The following is a 15,770-nucleotide window of genomic DNA, read 5'->3' as shown; positions in this document are numbered from 1 at the left end:
GTCTTTTACTATCACCTTTGTAACACATTTCAGCAGAATGTAAAAAATGAAATGGCTTTATTGACAGTGCATAAGAATGCTACCAAGCATTAAATACTAAAGTGTGCTAGAAGAACAGTGCCTGGTTGTGTGACTATGTTAGGCTGATAAGAGATATTCTTGGATATGAATTTGAAAGATGTGTATGTATAAAAATGTTTTAGAGCTCGAGTTCCTCCATTTATAGGGTAAATAAAAATCTTCAGGCAAAAAGAATACTCATAGTTAGAGAAACTGTAGAAGCTGAAGGATGGGTTCTTTTAAGCATTACATTCTTTCTCTAAATAACAAAGAAAAAGGAATTGTTTTTGAAAGGAAGAATAATAGCTATGCATAGTTTTATTGAGCATGTGAAATATTTCTGAAAAATAAAAAATAAGTACCACTTCTGATCATGTGCAGTGCCTCAAAATAAAGCTGTTGACATCTAAAACTCAGTCACAGCTTATTGTTGTCTTTGTAATGGAGTGAAATGGGGAGAGTTTGTGAAGTGTGTTAACAGCACATAAACTCAGTGCTTAGTATTGCCACCAATATTCCTCATGAAGGACAATTCAAAGTGAATTTAAGGCATGCCTTCCTAGGAGAAACAACATAGGGTTTTCAAGGAAGCCAGAATACAGCATTAGTGCTTCATACTTTAATCTCGCCACTGAAAGCATGTGCTTTGGGGTGGAATGGAGACAAAAAGGGGAGGTATAAATTAAATATTCACACACATGCTAGGAAACAAGATACAGGAGGTATATACAGGTGGTTCATCCTAGTGTTGTAAACCTAATTGAATCTACTGTTCTCTGGTTTCTGTACATACTATGTGGTTCTAGCGGTGTAGTACCACTTCAAATGTTATGGCTATAGCCTACTGTATCTTGCAGTTTGTAGGTTGGTGAGGTGCTTTGAATTTTCTAATAAACTGCTCTGGTGGATTCCCCTGATTGTAGTACCAGAGTCCTATCTTTAACCAAGAATACTAAGTACATCTTAGTTGAGCACTCTTGATGTCATCGATTCTCTGCCTTACCCTATGAATGACTGTATTTGTATAATTGTATTACTTGTTTTTATCTATTTTTATGAGATGTTTTTAATAGTTTATAGTCTGTAAACCGTTTTGATCTAGGGAAAAACGATATACAAATAAAATTTATTATTATTATTATTATCTCACCAAATGACTAATCCAAGGGTTGCATAGGATAGAGCCATGGCAGTTAGTGGTATCAAACTGCTATAACTGTACAGTGTAGATATACTCCTGGTGTGTGTGTGTGCTCATGTGTGTTTGGGGAAAGGGTAGGATGTAAATAAAGTGATAGATGGATGGTTTGATTGTCTGCCACAAGGCTTGGTACATTTGTGACATCTCATTTAAATAGCATGTAGCATCAAATAGCATTGTTTGATAGCAGTACACAAGGATAATCTCAAGTACATTGAGACTTGAGCCATCCTTTTTGTGACATCAACACACACATGTGGATATCTTTTGGGGGGGCTGCTGCATGATGGTATTGCCTTACCCCCTCTGCAAACCCACCCCCCCCACTAACTGAAAAGCCCTTGAGGCCATCCTACATGGTCTTCCCATGCTTCATGGCAAACTGGTAGGATAGGAGATGTGCCTGGCTATGTCCCCATAGTCAGATGTGAAATGATGATATAAATGCTGAAATGGCCAGAGAATCCTTGTGGATTTCAGCAATTATGTCATTAGTTTGCTATGGAGAAATAATGCTGAAAAATTGCAGTTTGACACCATTTTAACTGCCATGGCTCAGTACTGTGGAATCCTGGGAGTGTGTTGTGGCAGCAGAGCTCTCTAACTCACAAAATAACAAGTCCCAGAATTCCATAGCATTGAGACATGGCAGTTAAAACAGTGCCAAATGGCATTATTCCTGCAGTGGAGATGAGGCCATAGCCAGGTATTTTTGCAATCCTGCCTTCTCTCCATGAAGCATAAAAGCAGTGTGGGGCAGGTTCAGTGTCTTTTGAGCAAGCAGTAGTTGTGGTGGTATATGGCTCAGCCAAGTATATATCTGCATGTGGACCTTCAGTGCTATGACGTGCCATACAAGACTGCAGCCTTAAGAGAAGGGAAACTATGGAGTCATCATGTGTGACTGTATCTTTCTCCTTCAATACCTGCTAGAATATTTCCCAGCAGTAACTACGAAAGGACATTTGCTTCATATAAATGTCTTTGTGCTCCTTAATTTGTGCATTGAAACACTTGGCTTGTGTTTCGAATTGGTCCTCCCACACTGAGCTATCTCCCTGTTCTGAAATGGCTCTTTAAAAATGCTGTTAATATAATTCTAGAGAGAATGCAACAGTTAGAAAAAATGTGCAGTGTGCCCCTGCTTGACCATCCAAGAAACCGGTTTTATAATCACGGCTGAGGAAGGAAAATTGGAACAATTTGCATAAGAGGAAAGGAGGCAGGATTACTAGAGCTAGGCAAAATGAACTGTCTGGCTGCCCAGGAAGCAAAAGAATAAAAACTAGTAATCTCCTCATTAAATCATTCCAGCACAAGCAAACAGCAGGGAAGCCGGGAACAACATTCCAGTCAGCTGAGTGGAATAGCAGTTGGGCTATGTTGTAGCCTCTTAGTGGGCCCAAACATGTTTATATTGTTTGTGGGGGAGAATGTACTGATTCATTATGTTTGTTTTCTCTGCCATTTTGCCTTCACAGACAGAAACACATGCCACCGATCCTTAAGGAGTTTGGTTAGATGAAATCTCCAGGAAGGGGGAGCCCTAGAAGTGCCACAGAATTTGGCCTATAATGAGAGTCTCTTGCTACTGCAGATGGGCATCACTAGTGGAGTGAGGAGGTGTGAAAGGGTGACACTTCTGCTCCCCAGATATTTCTTTTGGTAGAAATAGGCTGTCGCTTCTCGGCCTTTTGGCTAAGATCAAGTGTAGAAGTCTTAGGTTTTTCAAATGTTTTCATTTTTCTAAAATTTTATTTGAAATATTCCACCCTACCAAATGTTCACTTTCATCAACTGAAACCATGCAAATGTGAGTACAGTACATTTAGGCTGTGCTTTGATACTGTAATTTAAAGGTATAATTTTAATTTTGCTGGTTATGTCACAACTATTGCCATTATGTTCAGTACTATGCAGGAATTATGATTTAGAAGTAACGTTAATACAGGTGTTTTTTTTAAAACTAAGGATTCTGTATGGTGTTATATGGTAGGAGGTCAATAAAAGGGTGGCAGCATGCGTTACCATACCACACATCCAAGGAATTTGAGGGAAGCCAGGTGAGGTTAACAGGCTGTTTCAGTGAGGTTTTCTCAATTTTAGAGGTGCTACTCAATAGTTTAAAGTGAAGGTAGTTTAAAGTGAGATGGAGTTTGGTCCTGCATAAAGTAAAAATTCCAAGGGCTTTTGAGAGTAATGAGCAGTGAGCAATCCTGACCATTTTTATTCAGAATAAACCCAACTGAGTTGAGTAAGTCCTCAGTAACAGTTGAAGTTGACAGTTTGAGACTAAGTTGAAGAGGGCAGCATTTCTCCTGAGCGTGACAGACCTAAGATCACACCCTGCAAGCTTTAAGTAAATATGTGTATGATTCTATACAAATAATATGTTGAAGCTGATAAATGCAAGCTCTAGGGGCATTTTTATATGTACATTTTATCACAAAGCATAACAGTCCCCATCCATTGTAGGTTAATGCAAGTGTTCGAGGCAAATAAAAGATAAAATTTTATAGATGATCCCTTAAATCAAGATAATAGTTTTATGAATGACCTGTGTTGTTCATTTCTATTATCTGGACAAATTCTAAACTACACACACACACACACACACACACACACACACACACACACACACCCCTCTGGCACCAGAGGCAATCACAGAGCCCCATTTATCGTATTCAGTATAAAATAAATAGCATTTTCTTTAAAATGCTGTTTTGGCTTCAATGGCTGTGCACAGCCATTCAAAACTGCAGCACTCGGCTAGGTTATTAAACCAGTCATCTACCTCAAGAGCCTATTACTGTGAGGAAAGCAGCTGGCATAATACAGATCTACTAGCAAAAGTATGAAATGCAATTTCACAGGGCAGAGTTGGCTTGCTACATTAGATCATCAGCGGGAAAGAGAATACAGGGCTGGCCTTCTATTAACTGTGCAGAGAAGCTAATGATGTAGCTTCTAATCCACAGGCAACCCTGGGCTGGCATTGGAAAACCTGTCTCCTTTTTTCTATGGTGCTGCAAAAGCATTGGCTAAATCAGAGGGTGGGATTGCAGGAAGCCTTTGAGTGAGATAAATGCCAAGAACCCCCCCCCCCCATGAATATAGATATTCTTCTAAGAATCTGACTGCAGGAGAACTAAATTCTGCTTTGGCTATTCTACTTGGCTCCTCAGTATAACAAACATTTTAGTAATGTGTATATTTTTTAAGGACCAGCATAGTTTGAGTTTGACTATGACTCTGGAGATCAGGTTTCAATTCCCTTTCAATCATGGAAAACCAGAGTGACCTTGGGTGACTCACATGCTCCCAGCTCCAGAAAACCCCACCTTAGGGTTGCCATAAGTCCAGAACAACTTGAAGGCATGCCACCATGACAACAATGTCATGGTGTGTGTGTGTGTGTGTGTGTGTGTGTGTGTGTGTGTGTGTATGCATACTGGCTGTTTTGGAACTGAGTACAAATAGTCTTTGGGCCTGGAGTAGATTGGGGCAGGCAGGCTCCAGAGTCTGGTGGGCTGCACTTTTCCATTTTCAGCTTCTCCACAGCCCCAAGGCTGTACTACATCACCAAAACTGACACTTTGTGTGAACTGAAGTGAGGATGTTTCAATTCTGGTTGCCTTTGGAATGTGTGTGACTGTTTACTTAGAGGCAAGACAATATTATGCATTCCTACAAAGGGTTTTTTAGTCTCAAATATCGTGCTATTCCTTCCATTTTAAGGAATTTCTTTTTCTAATAGTAAAGGTGGAATTATGTTACCTTACAATAATGACATAACAAGGATTAATGTTACCCCTTTTGCAGCAGGACTGACACTGTATTTACTTTTAATGTGACTGTTGAGTGGTCTTACTCAATGCTGGAAGAGTAATATCATGTGGTCCTGATGCTGTTGTTGCTGTCTTGTGCACTGTTGTGGATATTTAACATGTAGAAATCAGGTGGGAGTGGAGCTCTTTAAAAGCTGCCCTGCCAGTTTGCCCTCCAAATGCCCCCAAGCGCCAGTGCTGGAATAGCCCAGAGCACCTTGGAGGATTGCGGAGGATGGAGAGAGGAGAGGGGCGGCAGTGGGAGTGGTGATCTTTAAAAAACGGCCTGCCAGTTTGCCCTCCAAATGCCCCCAACAGCCCAAGCATCAGTGCTGGAACAGCCCAGAGCGCCTTGGAGGACTGCGGAGAACGTAGAGAGGGGAGGGGCGCTGGTGAGAATTGAAATTATATTAAACAGTTCATCCAGCAGGAAACCAGACAAGCAAAAATCTCTGCTTACATTCTTGAAATGATTTCACTGAGAACCAGAAATCAGACCAGGCACCATCTACTCACTCTGATTTCTCTTATATTGATAATATTCTTGTTGTTATATCTTGGGCTGGGGGAAGGTGGGTAACTCTAACCTCTGCCCTGTCATGGACTGACCATTTTCTGGTCAAGGTGGGACTGAAGGTCATTACTCTTGCTCCCCTCGGGGGTGGAAGACCTATTAGAATGGACCACCCTTGAAGGCTGATGGAACACAAATGGTTCCAAGAAGCCCTAGCGGGTTTTATGGTTGGGAATGACAGCGTTTCTGTCAAAGCCTTGTTTGATACCTGGAATAACGATCTTACCAGGGCTATGGATATTATCGCTCCTGAGCATCCTTTCCGACTCAGAAAGGATGTTCAGGAGTTTACCATAAAACCCGTTAACATTACAAAAGATCTGTTCGTGATGTCGATGAACACTGCTCAGATTGTTTTATTGATATAGATCAATGTACGGTTGCCTGAGTTTGGAGACTCCTTGGTGATGTGGCTATGAAGAGTTTAATAAGAAGTCTCTGTGCTGCAGAAACTATTGCTATACTGCTGGTAAGAGCTAAATCAACTGCTACCATGCACCAGGCACAGCTGGTAGCTGCATTATTACAGGATCATGATTCCATGGTTGGTTTTCTCAGCAGCCTCCTCTGAAGTTCCCTTAAGGTGTTATTTAAGCTGTCCACATGTTGAATTGGATTGCTCCAGAAACACCTGGAAGATCTGTTGGAGGAAGCTGCCATTGAAACTGATGGTGAAGTTGCTACACCACAATAGCAGAGATACTGGACACTTCTGCCATTCCTATTTGCTGAATCAGGAGAGCCAGCATGGTGTGGTGTTTTCAGTCCTGGACTAGGACATTCGGCGACCAGGGTTCTAATTTCTGCTTGGCCGCTGAAACCCACTGGGTGACCATGGACAAGTCATAGTCTCTCAGCCTCGGGGGATGACAATGGCAAACCTGCTCTGAAGAATCTTACTAAGTAAACCCCATGATAGGTTCACTTTAGGGTCACCATAAGCCGGAAATTACTCAAAGGCACACAGCGACAATGAACAAGCTGAATCATAACATCTCTGTCTAGTTTCCAATTGAATTCTCACAATCTATTTCAATTTTCAAGTTACAATTTATTTCTCAGTCATATATTATAGATGTTATTCTTTTTTTCACTATTTTTCCTGAACAAAAATCCAGGAGAAAGAAGATGAAATTATTATTATTATTATTAACCTTTATTTATAAAGCGCTGTAAATTTTCACAGCGCTGTACATACAATCTTTTAGTCAGACGGTTCCCTGCCCTCAGGCTTACAATCTAAATGAATCTGGTAACCAATATTTATTAAATAACTATAATAATAATAGGATTTATTTATATCCCACCCAATCACTGGGAATCTGAGCGGCTTATATATTCCATCTGTCTTTCTTACTAGGAAATGTATTACTTTTCTCGTTCAGCCTTATCCAGACAGAAACTTAATTTAAAATGACCATTTTAAATACAATTTCAAACAGAAGGAACTTGGATAAAAATGTTAGAAATATACTGCCTTACACTGTATATCTATCTACTCAGGGGTAAATCCCAGTAAACATGATGGGGCTTGCACTGCAGCTTTGAGTATGGAAACGCAGAGGCCTTTGTGGCTATATCTTCCTGTCACATTCACTCTAGTTTGCAAGTAGGCTAAAGAGGTTTTTGAAGAGGCACACTGGGATCTACTTTGCATACAGATGGCTTCTCTATGTAATTGAGTGTTGCTCTGTTTTGTTTTGTTGTTTCAGGATTTTTTTTAAAATTTGAGGCCCCAAATAATAGAACAACAATGGTTGTCATAATCAAACACTTATCAGAGCTGACCTAAGAAGATACTTTGCTACCTCCAGCAGAGCAACAAAATTTATTTTATTTTGTTTTACTTTATTCATATTTTGCCTTTCTGCCAGAGCAGCTTCCATAACACGTTAAAAATGTTTACAAAAAGTTCAAGACAGATCTAAAAACATCACATTCAAGCTGCATCTGCACTGCAGAAATAATCCAGTTTGACACCACTTTAATTGTTATGGCTCAGTTCTATGGGATTCTAGGAATTGTAGTTAGTAGCGGCACCATAACTCTCTGACGGAGAAGGGTAAATAGTCTCACAAAACTACAGTCCCCAGAATTCCATAGCATTGACCGGTGGCAGTTGAAGCGATGTCAACCTGGATTATTTTTGCAGTACGAATGCAGCCTCAAATACTATAAAACTGATTAAAAATGATAAAAAAAATCTGTAAAACAGATAAAACATAGATTTCTATTAGAACAAATAAGCCTTCCCTGCTTAAGCATTAAACAATTTGCTTAAATAAGAATGTTTTTTCCTGCTGATGAAAGGAAAGCAGGGCAGGGGCCAATTTAGGCTCCCTCAGAAGGGAGTTCCAGAGGTTGGGAGCAGCCACCAAAAAAGTTCTCTCTTGCTTCCTCACCAGGTGAGCCTATGATTGTGGCAGGACCAAGAGAAAGCCTTCTCCAGAAGATCTTAAAACTCTGGCTAGTTCATACAGGGAGATATGGCCTTTCAAATAGCCTGGACCTAAGCCTTGATTAAGAATATAATAAATATAAGAATAGTGTAAGATTATAAGAAATATAAGAACAGTAAACTAATAACTAAGAGTTTTTGCATTTTCCTTGGAGATTTTCACATGGGGACAGGATAGGGATGGGATCGCTCCCCCATCCTTATCCTGTCCTTAACCCATCTGTGACTGCGATATATGAAAGGCTTTCAAACCGTAGCGCCGATCCTGCCATTAACCTGTTGTTAAAGTGGCATTGCATTAACACAAACTTCCATTAATGCAAAATGCTGACCAATGTCACTTTAATGACAGGTTAATGTTGGGATAATGATGGGATCTGTTCAACTTCATCCAAAAGCCTTTTGTGTAATCGCCATCATGCAGGCTTCCCAGACAGGATAAGCACAAATCCTGTCTGAAAGTCCTTCCTGTGATCATGCAGTAAGGATGGGAACATGATGAGATAGGGATGGGACGCTCCCGAGGGCAGGGAACTGTCTAACTAAAAAAATTGCATGTACAGCGCTGTGTAAATTTACAGCACTTCATAAATAAAGGTTAATAATAATAATAATAATAATAATAATCCCCCTTGACACACGAAACCTTCTACCAGAGTTGACCAATTCATTCTGCCTCTTGGTTGGGCTAGCTAGCTGTGCCATTTAGACCAATGTATGTTACTCCATTCTTATATATGTGTGGGATGAGGAAGGAGAAGACAAAGAGAGACTTCCTGTCTGACTAAATTCCCTTGCCAAGAAAATCTGAAACCTATGAAAGAATTGGATATGCAGAGCCATTAAAATGATGACTGTGTTGGATGTCATTCAGACTCCAGCCCACTTGGTATAAAAAATGAAAGTCCCAGGTACCCAATGCCTTTTAATATACCATCAGGCAGATTGCTGCACAGAAATGGAGGGATCCTCAAATTGTATTAGTTAGTGGCTCAACTTCTGAGCTGCAACAAAGAAGGAGAAGGAGAAAAAGAATATGTACACACACACACAAGGCACTTCATACATTTCTTTCATGCTGTTATTTAGGATTGGGAAGCCAGTTCTTTATTGGTTTTGTGAACTGCCAAGCATTTGTTGAAAAAGATTATGAAGGTATTCCTGACCATTTAAACCACTGAAGAGGATTTCTATAGAAATATAAGAAAACTTAGAATGTTTGTTTGTAGGCCAAAAATGACTGAAGCAATGTAGAGCATGTTTCCTGATTCCATACATGTTGTTCTCTCCATCTGGATAAGATATGGGTGGAAAATGTGGGCCATCTTATTTTCTATAAGGATTTACCCACATTTATAGATTTGTTAATATCCAGGAGGGAAAAGAAGATGTTAAAAATGGAGTTGGTAGAAACGGAAATAAACTGAGGGTTTTGAATGCTCATCTCTCAAAAGTCTGGATTTAAATCCCTCTGTATTCCATTATGTTAGTACTAAGTTAGGATTGCTACTTCTTTTTTTCTCCAAGATGCTCCTCTTCATAATAGCTATATGGCATACCAGCCTACCCTGCGGATATCCACATTGGGTACTTATTTACATTTAGATGGTGTTCTCAAAGAACTTACCAAAAATTGCAAATTTTCATTTTCAGGATGGAATGCATAAATTTACAAAATATGAATGTAGGAGAAAGTGAAATTCACAGGTTTCCCCTGTCTTTTCTCTGAAACAGGATTTGAAAGCCTGTGGAAAGATATGTTTGCATCAAGGTTAATTTGTATAAGCAAATACAATTTGTGACATTGCACAATGTCATTACTGTTAAGGGAGAATGTCTGGTAAAGCATCATCTTTAGCATTCAGCTTTGTGGCTTGCCTCCTTTTTCTTGATTCTGCAAAGCATGATATACTTTTAAATCAAGTTCTAAATGGCAAAAATATATGTGTGTGTGTATGTTTTAATCATTGAATCAACAGTGATGTTGACAACTATTTAAAAATCCAAGGAAGCTTCAGAAAGAAATGCTGGAATTATATTAAAAAAGTAATAAATGTTCTGTTAGCAATGTTTGTTTTAGGAATTTATTCAAAAACTTTTCCTTAGTAGTCAGCAGCAGATAAAGCTTCATTTTTGTGCCTTCTTAGGGAGCTGTTGACATTTCTTCTTCCTGGAAAAGCTTCTGCCCATCCCTTTCTTCTTTTATTGTCTCTCTCAGCATTATATAACGCAGCATTAACCTTTCTATTGCTGTAAGGTGTGACACAGAAGATATATTTTACAACAGAATGTATTTCTCATTAAATAAATAATAGATGTGATATGAAAAAAATATCTAGTGCTAAAAATTAATCCAGGAAATTACAATCAGTGAGGGATTAATATATTACACAGGACAATTACATTGTGATATACTTATTCCTTTTCTTTAGCAATGAGATGACAGCAAGTTCTAAATATTTGAAATGGTCTTGGGGTATCAGTTCTTATATACAGACTAAAATATCTTTACGTAACGTCTTTGTGTACTCTATTTATTCAGCATCAGCTGGGACCAAGCCAGAAGGACAGAACAATACACTCCTAAAAAGAAGTCAAAGACATAGATGTCTTTGACTTCTTTTTAGGAGTGTATTGTTCAAACATATGTATAGACATATGTTTGAAAAATCAATATGCAAAGAGATGTTGTAGTGCCTTTGAGATTAGGGAGCAATACAGACTGCCCCAAAGGGGCAACTTTAAGCTACCCCTTCTGAAGGAGGATTGTGGCCGTGGCAACAGCATGCAACAGCCCCAATCAGCCTTGAAGTCACTCCTTTTTCTGGGTGGCTAAAAACTGGCTTTTCCCAGCCGCTGTGGCTGGAAGCCAGCTTTAAAGTGCTCCAGTGGTGTGTAAATGCCACATCACTACCATGCCCAGAAGCCACCACCAGCTTCCGGGCATCTTGTGCATCATCTGTACATCATGTCTCCAAGATGCCCGGAAGTCAGCTTTCTATGTGTGTTTCACACCTAACTGAAAGAAAGAAGTTGGTAGCATGAACTTTTGTAGATTTCTGCCTCCTCCTTCAGAATGCATGTTTGAAGTTGAGAATCCAGAGACAGACCTATATAAGCCATTTGTGTGTGAGAATGCCAATTCAAATTCAGAACTTTCTATGAAGATGAGGTCGCAAGTACAGTTTTAACAATGGTTATTGGGGGACAAAGGCAGCCTTAGAGGATTTGACACATTATATACTAGAGAAAGATATTTAGAACTTTTCTTTTTTTTTATTTTATTATTAAACAAAAGAAACCAAAACTTACTCACATACATAGCTAACACACAACAACCTATTACATATTCCATTTACAATTATTTACAATAAAAATACGGATACAATACAAATTCATACAAATTCCCATTAATCTTAAATTGTTTATAATTCTCTCATGCATACCCCTCAAACACTTCGACTTCCTAATTCTTCATAAACCCTTTCTCATATCTTACCTCATTACCTAACCTTCTCTTTCCTATCTTCTCTACCATCTCCATCACCTCCTATCTCCTCCGCTCTATATTAGCTTCTTTCCCTCCCACTTACCACTAACTACTTACTCATACCTTCTACACTTACTTCTTCCTTCAATCATTCTCCACTACTTTCTTGCCTATCTTTCCTTCTTCATTCTAGGTTTCACTTATATCTTTGCACATTCTTTCTCCATACATGCTCACTTCGCAACCTGACAAACATACATATAGCGACTTCCTCCTATCTCCTATGATTATATCTCCTTACTCTTGACTTTCCATATATCTCTTTTTCTTTGTGGATCCTATTTCCCTATCTTTGTTAAATTTAATCAATTATAAATAATTACTGACCAAGTCCGGATACCTTCTGAAATGATATTGTGGCGATCTTACCCCAATTCGTTTCAAGAAATTTAATCACCTTCGACCAATCATTTTGTTTCTCCCCTGTGTTGTTAAGTGTCTGTGTTAGTTTGTCCATCATGATGGCATCATACAATTTTAATATCCATTCCTCTACAGTTGGGCACTTTGAGTTTTTCCATTTTTGAGCAAAGGTTACTCTGGCAAGTGTAATTAAACAATATAGGATTTTAGCCTCCTTGCCTTTTCTTAAACTTTTCTTAAAGAAAATGAAACACTGGGCTGTGAATGAAAAACTTAGGCCCTGTACAGACCAGCAGTTTACGCTGGCCTGTATGCAGACTAGAATTCAGCTTCCACACAGCTGAGAACCCTAGTCCGCTGCCCAGGCGCCATTATGGCGCGTGCCCATTTACACAGGATATGCCATGATGATGCACAGGTCGCACAGCACCCAAAGAGCACTGGCCGGAAGAGGAGTCATCATGGCACATGAGTGCCATGATAGTGCCCCTTCCAGTAAGCTGCTTACAGCAGTTCCTTTTTGCTCCCAAGAGGGAGTGGATTGTTGCCCCAGCATGCGGTTGCTGCGACAACATTCCTTGACAAATAGAGGCGGCGTTTAGCCACCCGTCTGTCAAACCCCTTTGTTACTTGTTGCAATCAACAAGTCAACATGTGATCCATAGGGTGGCAGCGTTTGCAAGTGTAGAGAAAAGTATGTAGAGAACAAATCAACATGGAATCCTGAGTTAATATGTTTATAAAAGATTTTTTGCTATAAAATCAATGATTATTTTGTTTTAAAATGCAAGATATGTATTCTTTGCCTAGGCATGTACTTGTTTAATTTTAATAATAATGTTTAAATGTCGATTTTGCAATTGCAATTGTATGCTTTGTTTGCATTGGTCTTTGAACTGAGCAATACATTTTATTATTATTACAGCCAAGGAGAGTAGACAACCATATGAATGAGTGTTGGAATGTAGTGTGAGAAATACAGAGGGATGAGATGAACAGGTCAAGGGTGCCCTCATGAGATGAACTGTGTGTAGTGTGCCAGGAAACCACTATCTCTGTTCAACTCATTGCTGATGGACTGTAGTCTGTGGAAACCAAGAAATAGCATATTTGGAATTTATCCACAGACTGCAATCCATCAGCAATAGGTTGAACAGAGATGATGGTTTCCTGGCACGCTACATGCATTTCAACACTATCTAACCTCCATTCTCATTAGGGCATCCTTGACCCATTTATCACATCAATCTCTTTTTCCCACACTACATTCCAGCACACATTCACATGCTCATATGCCATGATGACAACTTCACTTCATTTCATTGGCTATGCTGTAAATTTTTCTATATCTAGATCCTCGGATTAAATACACAATCATCCTAACAGCCATTTCCTAGTAAAACAAAGCTTTATTTCCATTGCAATGCTCTGGGGATAAAACTACATGAAAGTATTATCCAGACTGTCCTCCTGTCCTGCCAAACAGGTTTATGAAGGAGAATTAGATATTGCCAGTGCAACTGGGAATAACCTGGTTCTCCGGATTGAAGGTGCTCCAATGATAGAATGGCCCTGTTTAATTTTTGCCAACATTTTAAATATACTTCAGTCATTTGCCACAAAGATACCAAAGTAAATACTATATTAGAAACAATACACACTCATAATTTCTCTCTCTCTCCCCTTGTCTCTTCTGAATATTCCATCTTTACAAGGATATTGATAAACTGCAACAAGTCTATAAGAGGACAACAAAGATGGGAAATAAGTTCAGTGAGGAACACTTGAAGGAGCTGGGTATGTTTAGTCTGAAGAGGAGAAGACTGAAAAATGATAGTACATCTTCTAACATCTGAAGGGCTGTAATGTGGACACAGGAGTGAGTTTTTTCTCTTGCTCCAGAGAATAAGATCCCAGTCAACAATAAGAAGGAGATTCTGACTTTAGGAATTCTGACACTGGGAATTTGGGAGATTCTGACATTGGGAAGAGTGTGCTATTGTAAGAACTGTTGGCCAATGGAACAGGTTGTCTTGAATGCTAGTATAGTATACTAGTATACACTGAATAGCCATCAGGCATGCATGCTTAAGTAATGGTTTTCTGCACTTACAGGATGTTGGACTAGATAATCATTTGAATACCTTAATTTTAAGATGAAAAGAGATCTTGTAGCACTTGTCAGACTAACTGAAAGAAAGAAATTGGTATTATGAGCTTTTGTAGACTTTTACCTACTTCTTCAGATGCATGTTTGGGGTGAAGAACCCAGAGGCAGACCTATATAAGCCACTTGTGTGTGAGAATATCAATTCAGATTCAAAACCTTGTATGTATGGAAATGAGGTTTTAATGGTTTTACAGTTTTAACACATGTTTGTTGGAAGACAAGAGTAAAGGATGTGAAAAGGGTGTTATTTACAGTCAAGAAGACAACTCTGTGACTATGGCCCGGGACAGACCGCCCCCAAAGGGTGGCCTGCCGGTGGCCTATTTCCCTCCGGAGGGAAGGGAAGCCACAGCCATCGAACCGAGCGGCTTCCCTCCGGTGTAAAAAGAACCCAGTGTTTCTGGGTTCTTTTTAAGGTACCGTAGTGATGTCGTGAGTGCGCCAGTGGCACACTCACAATGTAAGTGCCAAGTGGTGCCGTGTTGATCCTGAGCGGTGCTTACATCACAATGGTGGCGCCCCTGTATACAGGACAGCGCAATTAGTATGCCACCAGTCTGTACTAGGGTTAGGGACCGTGTGATTGGTCCCTAGCTCTAGTATTGCCGCCGCCACGCCCCTTTCAGCACATCTGTTTCAGGCCTAAGTTTTGGCAAAATCCAGTTCATTGAAAAGGCTCCTATTAATAAACCTAGCTTGTACCATGAGTCTTATAGGTTCTCTTCTCCTGATACTTTCTACCACTTTAGGCTTCACAGGAGCAGGCTAAAGCAATCCAAAAGGCTGCCAGTAAGCCAATGTTGTATTGTGACTAGCTCTGTGGAGCTTCAGAAATCTGTTGACTTTGTCTGGCTAATAAAGATCAATGAACACTCCAGCATGGGTTGTGGGTTGTTGCTGTTTTTTTTGTTTTTTTACAAAAATAACTACACTAAACAATTCAGTGGTCTCACTTCTATCATGCAAATGTCATGCATTTCACATATGGTTCAATGTAAGGCTCTTGGTTGTGCAGCCATTCATTAACTCTCCCAGTTTAAATAGTTAAACAAATGTGTAGAATTTGCAGAAGCACAGTTCCTGTTTACTTTTTAATAAGTAATCTCTTTCAAGTGGAAAATAATGAGAAATTATTTCCTTATATCAAGCCCATCAATAAAAGTATATAAATATCCGTAGTCACAACCCCAACAGCAATGTATTAAAATGTCAAAGAAATTGCCTTTTCATTTTTCATGTTATCAGACTGCAGAAGTTTCAGATGGATTGCCCTTGTGTATACAATTGTCTTGTTCAAAAATAGGTTATTGCAGAAGAGTAATAGGAAATATGGATCAGATATGTTGAAAAATTAAAAAGCAAATTCCAAAGCCCATGTTATTGATGCTTAAAAATAGCTCGGGTGTAGTCACAGAATCCTCGTTTAATAATATTCACTTTTTAACACAGTTTATCTGTCTCCCCATCCAACTGGTGTTTATTGTACAGGGAATTGGGTTTTGATCCACTTTTGCTCATTTAATCATCAGATCTGCTTTTGCTTGCTTAATAATACATATTTTAAATC

General features: G+C 39.3%; 1 protein-coding gene and 1 pseudogene across 1 annotated transcript in view; both read left to right on the top strand.

Annotated features, from left to right (window-relative positions):
• The window catches only part of ZNF804A (zinc finger protein 804A), a 273,108-nt gene that overhangs the window by 128,624 nt on the left and 128,714 nt on the right, over positions 1 to 15,770 (top strand). The gene's annotated exons all lie outside the window — the stretch shown is intronic.
• On the top strand, positions 2,940 to 3,038 carry LOC121920091 (annotated as a pseudogene).

This window comes from Sceloporus undulatus, chromosome 1 (assembly GCF_019175285.1).
Source record: "Sceloporus undulatus isolate JIND9_A2432 ecotype Alabama chromosome 1, SceUnd_v1.1, whole genome shotgun sequence".
Lineage (NCBI taxonomy): Eukaryota > Metazoa > Chordata > Lepidosauria > Squamata > Phrynosomatidae > Sceloporus > Sceloporus undulatus.
This window is presented reverse-complemented; position numbering and strand designations above follow the sequence as displayed.